Below are 17,787 nucleotides of genomic sequence, written 5' to 3'. Positions count from 1 at the left end.
CCGCGCCTCTGAGGACTGGAGCACTGCACCTCTGAGGACTGGAGCACTAGAACTGCAAGAGGCATGGAACAGATTCCCCCTTCCACCCTCAGAAGGAACCAGCCTGCCGACCCCTTCATCTCGGACTCTTGGCCGCCAGAACTGGGAGATACTACATTTCTGTTGCTGAAGCCACCTAGTCTGTGATACGTTGTTATGGCAGCAGTAGGAGTTGAACTCAAGGCTCAAAGCTAGAAGTGTGGATTTAGTGTTTTGGAGAGAGGAGAGACCCAGTGAGGCAGATTGGAGGCCACTGGTGTGATTGAGAAACCACGAAAATGGGCCGGCTGATCTGGGAGGAGCTTGTAGAGGAGTCCGCCACAGAAATTCAGAGGAAGGCACCTGAGGAGACTTTTGATGTGATCATTATGGGAGTTTCTAGGGGGAGGTTGAAAGTAGACTCCCGAGAAACAGGAACACTTTTACACTGCTGGTGGGAGTGTAAATTAGTTCAACTATTGTGGAAGGCAGTGTGGCAATTCCTCAAGGATCTAGAAATAGAAATGCCATTTGACTCAGCAATCCCATTATTGGGTATATACTGAAAGAATTATAAATCATTCTATTATGCAGACACATGCACACGTATGTTTATTGCAGCACTGTTCACAATAGCAAAGACTTGGCACCAACCCAAATGCCCATCAGTGATATGCTGGATAAAGAAAATGTGGCACATATACACCATGGAATACTATGCAGCCATAAAAAAGGATGAGTTCATGTCCTTTGCAGGGACATGGATGAACCTGGAAACCATCATTCTCAGCAAACTGACACAAGAACAGAAAACCAAATGCTGCATGTTCTCACTCATAAGTGAGTATTGAACAATGAGAACACATGGACACAGGGAGTGGAACATCACATGCCAGGGTCTGTCGGGGTGAGGGTCTAGGGGAGGTACAGCATTAGGAGAAATACCTAATGTAGATGACAGGGTGATAGATGCAGCAAACCACCATGGCACGTGTACACCTATGTAACAAACCTGCATGTTCTGCACATGTACCCCAGAACTTAAAGTACAATTAGAAAAACAAAGTAGACTCCCAATTTCAGGAGACCCAGAAGCAACAGAGCAGCTATAAGCGGACACAGACAATATAGAGAGTTTTTCACTCCGTGTGCTGAAGAGGAATAGAGAGGAGATTGGAGCTTAAAAGGGAAGGAAAGGTAAAAGTTAGGGATGCTTTTCTTTTTTCATGAAAGAGACCATAATCTAAGGTTGTAGAGGAGGAGGGGTGATTGATATCGCAAGTTGCTAGGTACCAGATGGGATATAGCTGCCCCCAGCCCCACCAACACACATCACCACTGTTAGACACACACCTAAGCTGATGAGTCGCCTCTCTGCAGATACCTAATTACTTACTGCTTTCCTTAATTTGAGAGCGCATACTATTTTCATTTGCCTTTGGTCTAGCTTTGCATCACTTCATTTTCTGCTGGGGACCTTTTGATAAGTAATTAAAATTAGAGCTCTATAAAGCTTAGTTGGTTCAAAGCTGGGCGTGTTTTGTTTGCATGTTGCAGGGTGTTGGTGATGAAATAAGCCAGCAAGGCTTGAAGCAAGCATGTCTCATTAAGATAAGTGGGAGCAGTTGATATTGCGGGTGGGTTTTTTCTCATAGCTGCTAACTCAGAAAGACTGTAGTGCTTATGTAGGGAATTATGCATAACTTTAAGCAAGTGGTCAGCTTAGGAATATATTGGAGGAATTTTCTGAATGCTCAGGTTAGGGGCAAAAGTTGAAATGTCTTAGGGAACAGAATGGTTCAGCTGGTAGTGGCTGCCCTTGGCTCTCCTGCTATGATAGGAGCTGTCTAAAATAAATTGCAGTAATTTTTCAGAAAATTATCAATTTGTATTTTGAGAGTTTTTTTCTTCACATTTTTGTGTAATTGGCACTATGCTATATATATGATTTGTAGCTTGGAAAGCACTGCCTTTCAAAAAAAAATCTGAAGAGTAAATCTATAGTGTTTACATGTGTAAATTCCACATTTGTTTCATACTTCACACTGTTGATTTAAAAGTAAAAGCTTTCAACAAACATCTGCGCTTAACAACGGAGCATGTATCTTCATCTCTTTAGTATTCTGAATGAGTGCCTATAATAGTTTCTTACAAGGAACCTTCCTTTGAGGCTGGGCGTGCGGTGGCTCACACCTGTAATCCCAGCACTTTGGGAGCCGAAGCGGGTGAATTGCTTGAGCCCACAAGTTTGAGACCAGCCTGGCCAACATGGCAAAACCTCATTTCTGTGAAAAATACAAAAATTACTCAGGTGTGGTGGCGTGTGCCTGCAGTCCCAGCTACCCGGGGGGCTGATGTGAGAGGATCACCTGAGCTGTGATTGCGCCACTGCACTCCTGCCTGGGCGAGAGAGTGAGACCCTGTCTCAAAAAAAAAAAAAAAAAAAAAAAAAAAAAAAAAAGGAGTCTTCCTTTGAGATGGTGATGCTTGTAGGATCTGCTCAAAACTAGCCAAGCCACATGCTTACCACGCATCAAATACATGATTAAGATGAAAGTATGTTACTTTCTGGCCCTGTCAAGTTAGATACAGTACATTTTACCTTACCTAAATGCAAATGTATATAGAATGTATGTCTTTACATAAGTATATGTCAGATGTCAATTCAAGTGCTAAAGTCTTTACTTTTTTAAGACGGAGTCTTGCTCTGTCACCCAGGCTGGAGTGCAGTGGTGTGATCTTGGCTCACTACAACCTCCGCCTCCTGGGTTCAAGCAGTTCCCCTGCCTCAGCTTCCCCAGTAGCTGGGACTACAGCCATGAGATAGGGTTTTATCATGTTGGCCAGATGGTCTTGAACTCCTGACCTCAAGTGATCCACCTGCTTCGGCCTCCCAAAGTGTTGAGTTTACAGGTGTGAGCCAACACCGTGCCCAGCCATTAAATTCTCTAACTTTTTAAGAACTTTCTTTAACCAGTGCCAGGGGAGGTGCTAACGCTGCCAGCACTTTGCTGAACATGCAGAGGCCCCCCAACAGTTTGAAGGTCAAAGGCTTTACCTTGCCACATACGAATAAATTTAAGAACAGGCCCAGACTCACCAAGCCACACATGCTTAGCTCTCTCCCTTCCTAGAAAAGGAAACCACTCTTGCACAAATATTGTAAAAGACGATTTGAGAATCAAATGGAAGGTAGGTAAGAGGTTGAACCAAATGATGTTCAAGCTTCTTCCTTCCTCCCTGGAGACTTCACCATCTTCTCACCTGGTTAAGGTGCTTATGGATGCTGGTCTGAAGAGGGGGAGAGAAGGGGGTTGGTAAGAATCAGGCACCGATTCGAAGGTGGGAGATGGCTCCTTACATTTTTTTTACTGTAGAGTGATAAAAACGGCCATATCTACTGCTCATTGAACATTCTCTAGTTTTGGTCCTGCCTAGGACATTTTCTGCAGAAAATTATTTTTTAGAATTTCACAGGTCTAGCAGAACGAGAAACCTGGCATACGTTATAACCAACAAAAACATTGCTCTGGACAGGCCTAAAACGAGGACCTGAACGTCAGTAGGGAATGGAACCAGTGACTCCATAAATGACACCAGTTTCATGCAGTCATTACTGTGTTTCGTGCACACACTACTGTGTGACTGCATGAAACTGGTGTCATTTATGGAGTCACTGGTTCCATTCACACAGTAGAGAAGGAACAGAGATCATTACCATATTTCCTTCTAAATGAGCAAAATGAAGCCCACAGTTTTGTTAAGAGAGGGGGCTATTGTGTAACTCAGTTGATTTGCTAGGATACAGAAATGGACTTTAAAATCTCAGTGTTAATAATGATGATGCCATTGCCATCTAACATGAATAATGGAGCAGACTAAAATCCGACCCAAACAATCTGGGAAATAAATCAAGGAGAAGGACTTGCAAGTCTTTGCATAAGAGAGGAAATGAGTAATGGCACTCTTTTGTTTGTTGTTCATACCACCAGGAGTCAAGAACTCTGCATAACTTAGCAGTTCAGCTTCCAAGAAGGGCCCTAAAATCGTGGATAAATGGAGTCTATTTTTAAGGTTAGATAAATCCAGCCTATTTTTGTGGGCAGGGAAAAATTATTGCTGAAGTGTTTTTGATAAGATTCTTCTGTGCCATAAACTGAAATACTGAGAGCACAACAATTTTTTCAGAAGAGGGAAGGAAGAAAAACTGTAAGTTATAGGAGACTAAGGCCATGCATTTATTTGGGGATTGTGTTAATACGTTTTCAGGCATTCACTTTTATTTAGCTACATGATTGGCTCTGCAGTTGTCCTGTGCATCAAGAATGCCATAAATATTGGATTGACCATGGCTGATGACTTTTACTGCATGATAATACTATGAATGTATTAAATGGGACCATGATTTCCAATATATGTGTATTCTTTTTTTTTTTTTTTTTTTTTGAGACAGAGTTTTGCTCTTGTTGCCCAGGCTAGGGTACAATGGTGTGATGACCTCAGTTTACCACAACCTCTACCTCCCAGGTTCAAGTGATTCTCCTGCCTCAGACTCTCGAGTAGCTGGGATTATAGGTATGCACCACCATGCCCGGCTAATTTTTTGTATTTCTAGTGTAGATTGGGTTTCTCCATGTTGGTCAGGCTGGTCTTGAACTCCTGACCTCAGGTGATCACCCACCTTGGCCTTCCAAAGTTCTGGGATTACAGGTGTGAGCCACCACGCCCAGCCTTATTACGTGTATTATTTCATTCATCAAAATATACTAACTGCCTCCTGCGTGTCAGGTGTCTGTGGGGTGCTGTAGGCTTATGCTTAAAGCTTTCTTCTTTTGTATTTTAAAACGGTTTCCACATAGTTATGAAGAAGACTCCTAAATAGGAAGGGACTGAGGCTGGAATCTCATGACCAACCAGGTAAAATTACCTTCAAAGTCTGTGTCAAATCAGTTCTACATTTCTCTACATCAGTCTACATTCTTCTATTTTATTCAAAGGGATATTAACAAGGAAGATTAAATGCTGGCTGAAAGCTCTCATATTTGTATCCATAGAAATACAAATTATATATAAAATTACATGATTACTACCATTATCATGATTATGTTCTTAGCCTTTCCGAATTCCTATTATATGCAAGGCTTCTACTTAACTCCATGGATATAATGGGCTATATAGTCCTTGCCCACAAGAAACTATTGCCAACACTAATTTCTTTGCCTTTCATAGACTGTTTTTTCCCCTGTTAAATCTTATCTTAAGTAGCTTTAAAAGAAACTGAAAAAGTTGAAGTGTAATATATAACATACAGATAGTAAAGTACATAAACCTTAAGAGTACAGCTTGATGAATGTTTGCAGCGTGAACGCAGTCATGTAAGTACCACCCAGAGCAAGCCTTAGAATGTTACCAGTGCCTCTGGTAACATTCTAAAAAAAAAAAATAGAGATGGAGTTTTGCCATGTTGGCCTCAAGTGATCTACCCGCCTTGGCCTCCCAAAGTGCTGGGATTACAGGCGTGAGCCACCGTGCCTGGCAGTCTCAGACACGATCATATCCCTGCTCCCTCAGGTTTACTTTGGTACTGTGATTACAGTTAAAGACATTTCCAAATCAGGATCAGTTGAGCTATCCAGAGATGGTGGACTCCAGAGAGGGTTCATGATCATAATTCCCCACGCTCTCAAAATACCCAGAGGAGAGTAGTGGGGAAGGTATTCATTACTCGGTGATTATCAAAACTTTGGACTAAGTTCAGCATCCACACTGACCCTGGGAGGAGACGGCTGCTTGTGGGGCCACAGTTACCCACACACACACACAAAAAAATGTTACCAGTGCCTCTCCAGCACTCCCTCCCAGTAGTTACCTGCCTTTCCAAAGGTTACCATTCTGTGGACTTCTAGAAAAATAGATTAATTCTGCTTGTTTTTGCACTTTGTGCAAATGCAGTGACAATGCAGTATGCACTCTTTCGTGTCTAGTTTCTTTTGCTTCATTTCTAACTGTGAGAGGCTGGTATGTTGCTGCAGCTCCTGACAGCTTAGTGCTGTATGCCACAATTCATTTATCCATTCTGTTCGTACACGGTGGGTTGTTTCTGGTTTTACTAATAAAAACAAAGCCTTACTAATAAAAATAAAAACATTCTCAAATATGAAAGATTTAAATATTTAAGTGCACACCTGAAATAAGTGTACATTTCTGCTGGGTATATACCTATGAATAGAATTGCTGATTGGGTTATACACATGTTCAGCCTTCTAAAAACTTCTGAAGTAGTTGCCTCTGTTAACGCTTCCACTAGCAGTACTTAGTAAATGTTAGTTTCGAAAAAAAGAAATGAATCATTTTGGTAGATGTGTAGAGGTGTTTCCTTGTGATTTTAATTTGCATTTCACTGGCAACTCATGATGGTGAACACCTGTTTTATATCTTTAATGTCCATATGGATATACTGTATTCTTTTGTGAAGTACCTGTTCAGGCTTTAACCTGTTTTAAAAATAAGGTGTTCTATCTGTCTGTCTGTCTAGTCACCTATCTAGACTGGGTCTCACTCTGTTGCCCAGGCTGGAGTGCAGTGACGCAGTCATAGCTTGCTACAGCCTTGAACTACCGGGCTCAAGGGCTGTTTCTGCCTCAGCCTCCCAAGTAGCTAAGACTACAAGCACACAACCATGCCCAGGTAATTTAATTTTTTGTAGTGATGGGGTCTTGCCATGTTGCCCAGGCTGATCTTGATCTGCTGGCTTCAAGAGATCCTTCCAAAGTACTAGAATTACAAGTGTGACCCATGGTGCCTGGCCAGAATTGTCTTTTTAAAAATTAATTTTTGGAGAGTATTTTTTATATGTTGTGAATATGAATCTTTTGTTAGATATGTCTATTGCAAATATCTTTTCCAACACTGTTGCTTTTTCCCCCTCTATTAGTGATGTTGTTAGTGTTGCATAGTAGTGTTTCACTTTAAGGAAGTCTAGATTATCAATGTTTTTAATTCATGTTTTGTGCTTTTTTTGTATCTTCTTTGCCTATGTTGTCTTCTAGAGCCTTTACTATTTTAAAGCTGATATTTGGGTCTCTGATCTTAGAATTGATATTTCGTTTATAGTTTGAGGTAGGGATCAGTCCCTCCACCTAAGGATGTCAAATTGATCCAGCATTAGTTATTTAAAAGACCACCTTTTCATCGTTACATTGCAGTGGTACCTGGGTAGTAAATCAGGTGACCGTAAGCATGGATATCTGTTGCTTGACTCTCTCTTCTATTTCGTTGGTCTATTTGTCTTTTCTTGGTCCAAATTTATAACTTTTAAATTAACTCTATATTTTTGTTGTGTGTTGGTGTTTATCTTCTAACTTTGTTCTAATTCTTGAAAATTCTCTTTGCTATTCTTGGCTCCTTTTATTTCAGTTTTAATTTTGGAATTAGCTTACAAATCTCCACAAGATGAGCTGCTGGAATTTTTAATGAAATAGTGTCAAATCTGTAGATCAGTTTGAGAAGAATTAACATCTTTACAATATTAAGACTTCCAATCTATGAACATGGTATATCATTCTTTTATATATTTAGATATTTTAAAATTTCTCTCAGTATTTACACTTAGTTTTCTACAGGAGACTTTGCACATTTTGGGGGTCAGCTTTATTCCTCGGGATTTGATGTTTATTGATGTCAATGCAAATTATATCTTTAAAAAATTCTTTCTTAGATTTTCTTACTGTTTTCCTTTAAAGGTGGTATTTTCATTCTGTTTATCCTGCTTGGGGCTTGTGCAGTATCTTGAATCTGTGGCTTGGTATTTTTCATCCACTTTGGAAAATTCTTGGCCAGTATTTCTTCAAACATTGCTTCTGCCTCATTCTCTCTCTCCCTTCTTTTTGGAATTCCAATGATAGATATTTTGTTCCTTTTTCTCATGTCTCGTTTACATTCTTTTCTGTATTTTCATTGCTTTTATTTTTCTCTTTGTACTTCAAAGTATTTCTGACTGGCCTTTCTACCAGTTCACAAATATCTTTTTTGCTTTGTCCAGTCAGCTGGTAAGTCCATATATTGAATTCTTAAATTTTGAGCTATTTTTATTTTTTAGTAATTGGATTTACATTTGATCCTTTTTCTAGATTCAAATTCTGTTGTAATATCTTCCTTTTCAACTATTTTCAAAGATATTTGTTACTGTAATTAAGTCTAATACACGTATCACATTTATGTTTGTTTCTATTGCATTTTTCCTCTTGAGTTTCAGACATTTGGTCTTATTATCTGGCAAAAATGATATTTTTAAATTCATTGGACATAATGTAAGAAAAGATGTAGAGGTTCTAGATGATGTTATCTTCTTCCACAAAACATTAGTTTTATTCTGGTAGATATATAGAGTACGGGCACATCATTGTAATCTAATTGAGGCTTATTTGTTTCCACATTACGCTTCCTAGTAGGTATAACTCTTCTGAGGTCTCATGTGAATACCCGTGGGTTTTTTTTTTTTTTTTAACCACATTCTGTCTGGATTGTGAAATCTCACGTCAGCATAACATTGCCCAAATTTCTGCATTCTACGTAGGAAAATTGCATGCAAGCCTGCTACATCCTATGATTTGGTTGCTCTTCAGTGACTTCAAATAATCTTCTATTTAAGCTAGTTTTTGTAGTTATACTCAGTAGAAAGTTTATTTCAGTACCAGCTTCTCCATCATAATCTGGAACTCATTCCCCACAAGAAGCCAACTTTTGGTGGTACATAACATCGTATTGTGTGTTTTATTTTAATTTGTTTTTAAGGAACTTTTCAGGATTAAATAATGATAGAGTCACAGGAAGCTGAAACTCTAGTCAGTTTTCTCATTGGTTATATTTTACCTAATATACTACAATATTAAAAGCAGAAAGTTAGCAATGGTATAAAGTATGTATATAGATTCATGCTGTTTTATCACCCATAGATTGGTGTAATCACCACTGCAGGACTGTTGCATCCTCACAGAGAGCTCTCCTGTGCCATTCTTTTCTAGTCACACGCTTCCTCCTCTCTGCCACCATCCCTAGCCCATGGCAGCTGCTGTTTTGTTCTCCATCTTTGTAATTTTGACATTTTGACAATAATTGTATGAGTCCGTTCTAGCACGGCTGTAAAGAAATACCTGAGGCTGGGTAATTTATAAAGAAAAGAGGTTTAATTGGCTCATGGTTCCTCTGGCTGTACAAGAAACATGACAGTTTCTGGGGAGGCCTCAGAAACTTTTTCTTTTTTTTTTTGAGATGGAGTTTCGCTCTTGTTACCCAGGCTGGAGTGCAATGGCGCGATCTCGGCTCACCGCAACCTCCGTCTCCTGGGTTCAGGCAATTCTCCTGCGTCAGCTTCCCGAGTAGCTGGGATTACATGCACGCGCCACTATGCCCAGCTGATTTTTTGTATTTTTAGTAGAGACGGGGTTTCACCATGTTGACCAGGATGGTCTCGATCTCTTGACCTCGTGGTCCACCCGCCTCGGCCTCCCAAAGTGCTGGGATTACAGGCGTGAGCCACCGCGGAAACTTTCAATCGTGGCGGAAGGTGAAGGCAAGCAGGCGTGTCTTACATGGCTGCCGCAGGAGGAAGTGGTTTTAAACAACAGATTTCAGGAGCACTCACTCACTGTTACCAGAGCAGCATCCGTCCAGGGGGAAATCCACCCCCATGCTCCGGCCACCCCAACCAGCCCCCACCTCCAATACTGGGGATTACGATTTGACATGAGATTTGGGTGGGGGCACAGATCCAAACCATGTCAGTAATATAAATTGAATGATACAATATGAGACCTTTGAGACTGGCGTTTTTCATTCGGCAAGATGCCCTTTTCATGCTGTGGACATACCGCATTTTGTTTGACCATTTACAAAATGTCTTGCAAAAATGCCTTTTCCCATGTCTCTTTTACATTCTTTTGCAAGACATTTTGACTGTTTTCAGTTTTTGGTTATTGCAATGAAAATGACTATTAATAATTTGACACAGGCATTTATGCAGAAATCAGTTTTGTTTCTTTGGGATGAGTGCCCAGGAATGTTTGGTGGGTTGTAAGGTAAGTTATGCTTAGTTTTTAAAGAACTGCTGCAGTATTTTCCAGGGTGGCTGCAGAGTTTTAGATTCCCACCAGCAATGTTTGAGAGATTCCGTTTCTCCACACCCTTGTCAGCATTTGGTATCGTTACTGTTTTTAAATTTTAGCTGTTCTGCTAGGTGTGTAGTGATATCTCATCGTGGTATTAATTTGCATTTCCCTGACAGTTAGTGATGTTAAACATCTTTCATGTGCTTATTTGCCATCTGTGCCTTTCTTTTTAGTCAAATGTCTCTTCATGTCATTTGCCTGTCTTTTAAATGGACTTTTTAAAAAATGTTGAATTTTGAAAATTCTTTATCAATTTTAGATATGGGTCTTTTACCAGATACCATGGTTTGCACATGTTTTCTCCTGGTTTGAAGCTCATCATTTTTTCCCTCTCAAGAGAATCTTTCAGAAACACAGTTTTTAATTTTGATGAAGTAAAATTTACTGGCATTTTTCTTTTATGGATTGTGCTTTCAGCCCCATACCTAAGAACTCTTTGCCAAGCTCTTGGTCTGGAATATTCTCTCTTACCCTTTCTTCTAAATGTTTTATAGTTTTATGTTTTTCATCTATGATCTGTTTTTTGAGTTAATATTTGAATAAGGTATGAAACTCAGGTAGAGATTCTATTTTTTTTTCTGTTAACCTCCAATGATTCCAGCAGCATTTGTTGAAAAGATTACCATTACAAATTGAATTGCTTTTGTACAAAATTATTTGATCATATTTTTGTAGGGCTATTTCTATATTCTCTATTCTGCTTCATTCATCTATGTGTCTAGCTATCAACCAGTATTGTACAGTGTTGATTACTGTAGCTATATATATATGCCAGATAGAGTGTTTGCTCTCATTTAGTTTCTCTTTTTCAAAATTGTTTTACCATTTCCTTTGTCTTTCTGTGTAAATTTTAAAATATTCTTGTCTATATCTACAAAAAATTTCACTGGGATTTTGATAAGAACTGCAGCAAACTTGTGTATCTATTTGGGGGTGAATTGTCACCTTAATTATTTTGTCTTCCAATCCATGAACACTGTAGCAGGTGCTTTTGATTTGGCTTACTGTAACATTGTGGAAGAGTTCTTCCTGACTAAACTCTTTTCTGTTAACATCCTAGGCTTTAATCATTGCATCCTATTTCCTTACTTCCGTTAGCTGAGCTTTTAAGCCTGCAGACATGTCCATTTCACATCATTTCTCTTTGATGCTGTAGTGAATCTCTATTGCATTGTGCTATACTCAGTTTGTGAGTATAATTAATCATGCCCTACACTTAAGTCCCTAGCAGATTCAATATTGCTTTTATCCAGCACTTTGAATTTTTTTGCTAAGAACTGTACCTAGTTTTAGACTCTTAGTTTCTCATCATGTCAATCTCAGACAATAGATAGCACTAGTACTTGGCTTTCTTGGGCCCATTTTCCTCAAAGAAACAAAACGTTTTGTTGTGTTTTAAAAAACAGTTCTTGAAAACAAGTATATACAATATGGTAATTACATTAAAGCCTCACTGACATGCAGAGACTAGGCCATCGGTGGGATGATCAAAATACAGCCAGATTATCAGCAAACAGCATATAAATGGGATACCTATAAATAGGCAAAATTTACGCCTCAGCAAAAATATTAGTTTGCTAGGTAATGAACCTTTGGCATGGCTCAAGAACAGTTGACATTGATATGTTGCCCACGTGCTGTTGCAGCCTTTACTCTGATAAGATTGGTAAATTGTCCCTTACCAGTGTGGCCATTTGTGTCGATACATTTTTTACTTCAGTCTGTAGTTGCACATTTTCACTAGTGGATGAATATTCTCTATTCCTAGGGGTTTTTAAAAACCACTTCCCATGTGTTAATTTAGTCTCATCTACCCTGTATTCTTTTTATTACATTTGCCCTGACTTCTGCAAAAATGGGTTGATTATGAGAATTTCTTTAAGAAGGTTTTTACTGTGTTATGACTGAAGCAAATAGGTAAATGAATTCTTCACCCTCCTTTATTTTTACTTCGAGATTTAAGTGGTTTTGCTGACTCCATTTTCTGGCTTTTGGTGTATAAATGAACTTCCTTTTACTGTTTTTAGATTTCTCTGTACTGTGGCCTTTAACTGACATTTTTCTTCCAATCTGCTCCTAGGTGAGCCAGTTGAGGAAAAAATACATACAATGGAGAGATTGCACTGGGGCAAAAATCTTCTGCATCTCTTAATATTTGGCATAACTTCAGCAACTGTAGTAGAATTCCCTTTTTCAGAAAAGAGGGTATCAGTGTAAGGAAAGTTTAATGATGGGCGGAGGAAAGTAGCTCATTAGGACATCATGATCTCTTGAGCTGTGAATTGTTTAAAAATGAAATGAAATTCTGCTTTTCATAGGTTGTTCTGGAAGAGTGCTGGCGAATGAATTTTCTAGTCCAGGCCCTAGAAAAATCCATGTAATAAATTGCAGCTTATCCCTTTTATATGTTGTTTGCTGATGATCTGGCTGTATTTGGTGATGATAAGAGAAAGTGGGGAAGACTAATGGGAGCCACTCGGGGTTTAGCCGTAGAACTTGGAGCAAGTTTCAAAAGGTGATTTTGAAACATGTACTTAATATGGGAACATGAATGGATTTCTTTAGGAATTAAGTAATTTTAATATTATTTATATCTAGTGTAAGTAAATACATTTCAAAACAGGGCACAGCAAGTTGGACATTTATTGCCTGTGCGGTGAGTACAGAGAGGACTTTTGTGCTGGACTTAATGATTATACCTGTCATCCAGATGACTAAAAGTAGTTCATGAAAACCGGGAATGTTGATTTAACATTTAACTTAAGAGAAATATTTCCCAAGGAAAATGTTTGATGATCTTTTTTTTAATCATTTAATGCTACTACCTTTCATAATTTTTTAAAACCTTAGTAAAATACTGAAATCTCAGGAGTGAGGAATTTCCTTCAATATTCTGGAAAAGTCCATTTAAAAAAAAAAGTGGTGTCAGGCAAGAGTGTAGACTTCTTAATTTATGCTTTATTTTCAAAGCTACTCACTTCAGCTTATTTTAATTAGGCTATTTCTCAAGGAATATATTTAACTTTATTGGTTTTCACTTCCATATGGTTTTTCCCTAACAATTACATTTTATTAGGAAGTTTTTCCTGAAAACTTAATATTTGAAATGAAATGAACAGAGTATGGCATGATATTAGTAAACATTTTCTTTTATTGTCTGAAATTTTAAATTGTTTTCCATTGCTCATTATATTATAAAACGGGTCCAGGCAAGCTATTAGAGGATAGTGTGACATACCTGTTGGTGTCTTAACGTTTTTTGTTTTTGAGACAGAGACTTACTATGTTGCCCAGGTTGGAGCACAGTGGCACGATCACAGCTCACTGCAGCCTTGACCTCCCAGGCTCAAGTTATCCTCCCACCTTGGCCTCCCAAAGTGCAGCGACTACAGATAGGAGCCACCATGCCTGGACTGTGTTTAGCTTTTTGCCTTTTTTTTTTTTAATTATACAAGTTCTGGGGTACATGTGCAGAACATGCAGGTTTGTTACATAGATATACACGTGCCATGGTGGTTTGCTGCACCCATCAACCCATCATCCACATTAGGTATTTCTCCTAATGCTATCCCTTCCCTAGCCCACCTTTCTATTTTTTATGAATTTTTCTTGCATGCTGACTTGAAGCAAAATTGGCAGCACGATCCCCCTGCCTCAGCCTCCTGAGTAGCTGGGACTACAAGCGCATGCCACTGGGCCCAGCTAATTTTTAAGTAGATACATCAAACCATCCTCCAGCAGCGTAATTGGACCAGTTTTATAATATGATGAACAATAGAAAACAATTGAAGGGATAAAGGTCTTGTACTCCTGGTTTCTTCCGCCTCAACCTCCCCAAGTGCTGCTGTCACAGGATCCTTAGGGTGTTGCTTCACCAGCTGGAAACCTCTGGCCGGCGGTGCCTCTGCTTGGGCTTTGCTCGTGCCCGCTGGGCTCATTTTGCCCACTTGGCCTGGCAGGCTGTGCTTGGCCTACACTACCTGCCTGGATCCCACGCCTGTCAAGAGTGAGCCAGACACAGAGCAACAAGGGTTGTGTGAGTAAGTGAGCGTGAGGTCCAGCCCCTGTGCATAGCCAGGCACACCGGCTGGGGTGGGGGGGCTGCTCCAGGTGCTGACACAGGTGTCAGCTGCATGTGAGGCTGTGGCTGGATCAGACATACTGCAAATCGCTTCTGCTGTGGGCACCAGTATCCGGACAAGGAGAAGGCAATGGCGCCCAAAAGCTTGGAGATGCCAGGAAATGCAGAGCCCCAAAGAGAGTGTTACAGCATGTCACGGCCCTGGCTTAGGGAGCCCCAGGGCCGCTGCTCTTCTTTTCTTGTTGCCTGCAATGTGGTGAGTGGAGGCATGTTTCTGCCCTATTTGTATGATAGCTCTTTCAGTCCCACCATTCAGTGGGTCCTGAGTTCCAGTCCAGCGTCCAGGAAGAATGAGGTATTCAGACAACTGGAGGGTGGGCAAGTCCGAGGGGAGCTTCACTGAGCAACAGACAGCTCTCGTGAGACCTGAAGTGGGCCGCTCCTTTCCACAGGCAGGTCTTCCCAATGGGTGGGCGAGTCGGGCTGAGTCTACAGTGCATGCTGATTGCTCCATGGTCAGCCGTGGACAGGCCTGGAAAAAACGCCATAAGCTCTTACTCTGTGTTGGGGATTCCACTGGGAACTGGCAGCCTGGCCCTCAGGTTTCAGGTCGTGCCTGACTGGAAGGTGGGGCTTCACCAGGGATGTGTCCCTTCCCGCCTAGGAACCTGTCTGCCTCCTGTGGCCATCAATATGCTTCTATGGTGCCCAGGCCGTTCACACCAAGGGATGCCCGCCGAGCTGCCCTCAGCCCCTTCTCGCCCGCCAGCCTTCGTCCCTGCGTTCATAGGTGCCCAAAGTATCAGAGGGGGAAGAGGCAGCAGGGGGGCTGGTGTGTCAGTGCCGCCTTGAGTGTGGGCATAGCTGGCCAGGTCACGACAATGCCCGGGCTTGGCTTCTACTTTGCTGTGAAATTGGAGCAGGAACTGGGGGTGGGGAATGGCCAGGGAGCAGGCACTTCTGACCCCGCTGGGGGAAGAGGGCTTCCCTGGGCCCCCAAGAGCACGTGGATGCGCAGGTCTGGAGCCACAGCTAGGCGGCTGGGGCTGTACCTGGAGCGTGGGACTCCCGCTCTGCCGACTCAGTAAGGTGCGGGGGTCCTGCCTGTTCCCAGTCTCCTCCGGCTCCATGGGGCATGCAGCCCTAGCTGTGCTTCCCCCGATGCAGCTGGGCATCCCCACAGTGGCTGCTCCAGACAGGCCACCACCACCACCACTGGGACTATAGGCATGAACCACTGAATCTGGCCTATGCAGCTTTTGAGATCAGTTGGAGTTTAGGAAATTCCACTTTCCACTGATCAGGGTCAACTTCCAGGCATTGAGTGGATGGGCAGAGAAGATGAGAGACAGATGAAGAGAATACTCCCAGCAGAGGGTAAAGACAAGGAGATGTGAGCTGGCGTGGTGAGCAAGGGTTCATGACAGGTTTTTCATTAGTGCACCAGCCAGCAAGGGGGAAGTGAATGCCAGCGTGAGCCATGAGAGGTTTTCTAGGATGTCAGTTATAAAGCTACTTGTTGCATGCATAACATGGATTTGCAAACTTTAATCTTAAAATCTTTTAGTGTATGTCAGAACATTTACATCTGAAAATATTAAAAAAGACTCACCTGTAATTCCAGCATTTTGGGAGGCTGAGGCGGGCGGTTCACCTGATGTCAGAAGTTCAAGACCAGCCTGGCCAACATGGCGAAACCCTGAGTCTATTAAAATTACAGAAAATTACCAAGGCGTGGTGGCAGCCACCTGTAATCCCAGCTACTTGGGAGGCTGAGGCATGAGAATCGCTTGAACCTGGGAGGTGGAGGTTGCAGTGAGCCGAGATCATGCTACTGTACTCCAGCCTGGGTGACAGAGTGAGACATTGTCACAAAACAAAACAGAAAAACACCAGTTAGTATGACTAATGCTCCAGGAAGATGCCGCACATTTACCCCAGGGTCTGTTTCTGTCTTCACCCACTGCACACCAAAATAGACACTTTAGGACCTAGCCTAGGGGACTATGAAGAGGGCTGTTATAAGGAATGGAAGAGACTGTCCTGTGCCTGGGGGAGGGCCGTCCATCAGAGAGGATTCAGGAGGTGTTACATTAGTGTGACTGGAACTATTGCTATTTTATTAATAGGTAGAGGGCCATCCCTGCCAGGAGTTGATTTGTAGGTTAGGATAATGAGTCACTGATCTTGAAGCTGGTGTATGTCTAGGTAGAAATACCACACATGCAGCTCAATTGTGCAGCCAGGCCTTGTAGAGGGGTCTGGGCTGATCCCACAGGTTTGGGAGCCATATTCATAGAGAGAAGGATGGGGCAGTCACCGATGGTTAGGCGGGCAGAGACCCAAGCACTGAAGCCACTCTCATTTAGGTTTTATGCTTGGATATTGGTGCTGTGAATTTAAAATCCAAGCCTCTAAGCAACATTTTGGAAAGCCTGTTTCACAGTTCTGCTTATGCAGGATTTTCTACCTTTTTTTGGGTCCATGTGTTTTTCTCTATGCTTAGAGGGAAAGAAATGCGAGAAGAAAGGGTGTTGGAAACAAAGTCAACAAAGGTCTGAGCCATGGACTCAATGTATCTGCTTTGGTTCAGGATCCACAGGCTTGTGCCCCTCCGTCCCCTTGTGTGGGCACCCACGACCCACACTTCAGGGAGGGCCAGGTTCTAAAGGGACAACCAAGAGCTACAGGAGACCCCTCTCTTTCTTTACATACATGTACATGTACATACATATATAAATACACCCCACATATATACACAGGGACATACACATATTCATCACAATTTAGAAATTTCTAATGCATGCATGTATGTTCCAGATATGTGTGTATATGTTCCAGGTATACATCACACATGGCACGTGCCCGTGCTTGCGCGCGCGCTCTCTTATTGGCTTTCATCAGAAACCTTGCCCTTCCTAGAAGACTTCCCTTGTTTATGTGGATAGGAGGCAGACATTTCAGTCTAAAGACACAAACCCTTTACTCATGAAGAGTCTTCACTTTCTCCTGTGGCATGGCCTTCCTTTCCTAGCTGCTATCCTTAAACTCTTTCCTTTCCTAGCTGCTATCCTTAAACTCTTTATTTCTTTTAATGGTGAGCTCCACCGTGCACTACTGGGAGGTGATCCCTGGCAGGCAGGAGTCATCGGCACCTGAGAAAGGGGAAAAGCGAGTTACTCCAAGACCACTGAATTTTTAATGGGGAGAAGGACTCGGCAGGCAAAGGCTTCTTTAGAGATGAAGTTTTTGGTCCTAGTGACAGGCTGTGTCAGCGAGGTCCCCAGGGAGAATCTCGGTTTTCTGTGACCTGGTACTGATAAGCATGAACTGATGAAACTAATAGCTGACATTATTGAGCATGTACTATTAGTGGGCCAGGTCCTATTGTGAGCAGCTCTCCTGTATTAACTCATTGACTCTTCACAGGACCATGTGAGATATATGCTGCTATTAGCCCCATTTGAACTCAGGCATGGGGAGGTGAAACCACACAGCTCATCGTTTTGCGCCAGGACTTAA

At 41.7% G+C, this 17,787-nt stretch overlaps 1 protein-coding gene and 1 long non-coding RNA gene across 13 annotated transcripts in view; both read left to right on the top strand.

Moving 5' to 3' along the window:
• RYR2 (ryanodine receptor 2) overlaps positions 1-17,787 on the top strand; it is a 784,407-nt gene that overhangs the window by 13,885 nt on the left and 752,735 nt on the right. The window lies entirely within an intron of this gene.
• LOC116526140 lies at positions 4,680-6,350 on the top strand. Its single transcript, XR_004257989.1, has 2 exons — positions 4,680-5,430; positions 5,857-6,350. It is a non-coding gene; the product is annotated as an uncharacterized LOC116526140 (long non-coding RNA).

The sequence above is a fragment of the Sapajus apella genome, unplaced genomic scaffold (genome assembly GCF_009761245.1).
Source record: "Sapajus apella isolate SASKATOON/1434 unplaced genomic scaffold, GSC_monkey_1.0 scaffold49, whole genome shotgun sequence".
NCBI lineage: Eukaryota > Metazoa > Chordata > Mammalia > Primates > Cebidae > Sapajus > Sapajus apella.
This window is presented reverse-complemented; position numbering and strand designations above follow the sequence as displayed.